Genomic DNA, 1679 nt, shown 5'->3' with positions numbered 1-1679 from the left:
GTACCAGAGTCTATCATTACTGATAATGGAGCGAATCTCAACAGTCATTTGATGAGAGAGATATGTGAAGAATTCAAGATTACTCACCGAAACTCAACTGCCTATCGTCCCCAAATGAATGGAGCCGTAGAAGCTGCCAACAAGAACATAAAGAAGATTTTGAGGAAAATGATTGATAATCGCAGAGGTTGGCACGAGATGTTGCCATATGCTTTGTTGGGTTACCGAACGACTGTCAGGACATCAGTTGGAGCTACTCCATATTTGCTAGTATATGGAACAGAAGCAGTTATACCTGCGGAAGTTGAAATACCTTCATTGAGGATCATCCAAGAAGCTGAATTGAGTGATGCTAAATAGGTTGGCAAACGGATTGATCAGTTAACGTTCATTGATGAGAAGAGAATGGTTGCTGTTTGTCATGGACAACTGTATCGACAGAGAATGATCCGTGCTTTTCACAAGAAAGTAAGAGCCAGAATGTTTAAGATTGGTCAGTTGGTTCTCAAACATATTTTCCCTCACCAGGATGAATATAAAGGGAAATTCGCACCAAATTGGCAAGGACCCTACATGGTTCGTAAAGTGTTATTTGGAGGTGCCTTGGTCCTATCGGAGATGGATAGCACTGAATGGCGAAAACCGATCAATTCAGATGCTGTCAAGAGATACTATGTGTGAAACTTCAGTTTGTATTTTCTTGTCATTTCCTTATAATTGTTCTATTTGCTTGTAATCGCGTCGTTTTAAATTTCATCCCTTTTGTAATGAACTACGTCTCACCTGAATTCTCAAGAATGAGATATGTAGGCGGCCTATGTCGGCCTCGGTCACCCTTTTATCCCCTCTTAATATTTTTCTTGTAATGAACTACGTCTGACCTGATTCTCAGAATGAGATACGTAGGCGGCCTATGTCGGCCTCGGTCACCCTTTTATCCCCTCTTAATATTTTTCTTGTAATGAACTACGTCTGACCTGATTCTCAGAATGAGATACGTAGGCGGCCTATGTCGGCCTTGGTCAGGTTTTTTTGTAATTTTTCTTATTTCTGTTAACCTATGAGGGGGAACTACGTTTGACCTGATTCCTGCCTCAACGGGATACGTAGGCGCCACAACGGCTCGGCCATATCTCCCGTAAGATTTCTATTTTCCTCTACAATAGACACTGGGGTAGAATTTTTGGGAAAGCAAAAAATCTCAAGGGGAAGATATCTCCAACGTAGTTAAGACTGAAGTTACATTGAGAATTGTAACTGGGACAGAATTTTTGAGAGGATCTCAAAAATTCCATAGTTTGTTTATCAACAGTTAAAGACACATCAAGACAGTTAACTGGGACGGAAATTTTTGAGAATGACCTCAAAAAATTTCAACTGGTTTTATCGACAGTTCAGAGCGACTTTGAATACTTCCCAACAAGTGATCAGATAGACCTCGAGGCATCAACCTCAAAGGCGTTCATTAAGCTCAACGTGACATGACTTGGCAGTGACCTTTTCCAAACATTACTTTTGAAAATCTATTTTCCTTAAAATCTTTTCTCTCATGTTTCAATTATATTGGCATAAAAATGTTTTGTCTTATCTATTAAGAAGCAGGAAATTGGAGAATTCAATCAGAGATAGCAAGACAAGGAGCGGACAGCCGAAGAGATCGACACAGATCAGTTCATTTT

The sequence above is a fragment of the Solanum tuberosum genome, unplaced genomic scaffold, assembly GCF_000226075.1.
Source record: "Solanum tuberosum cultivar DM 1-3 516 R44 unplaced genomic scaffold, SolTub_3.0 scf00156, whole genome shotgun sequence".
Taxonomy (NCBI): domain Eukaryota; kingdom Viridiplantae; phylum Streptophyta; class Magnoliopsida; order Solanales; family Solanaceae; genus Solanum; species Solanum tuberosum.
This window is presented reverse-complemented; position numbering follows the sequence as displayed.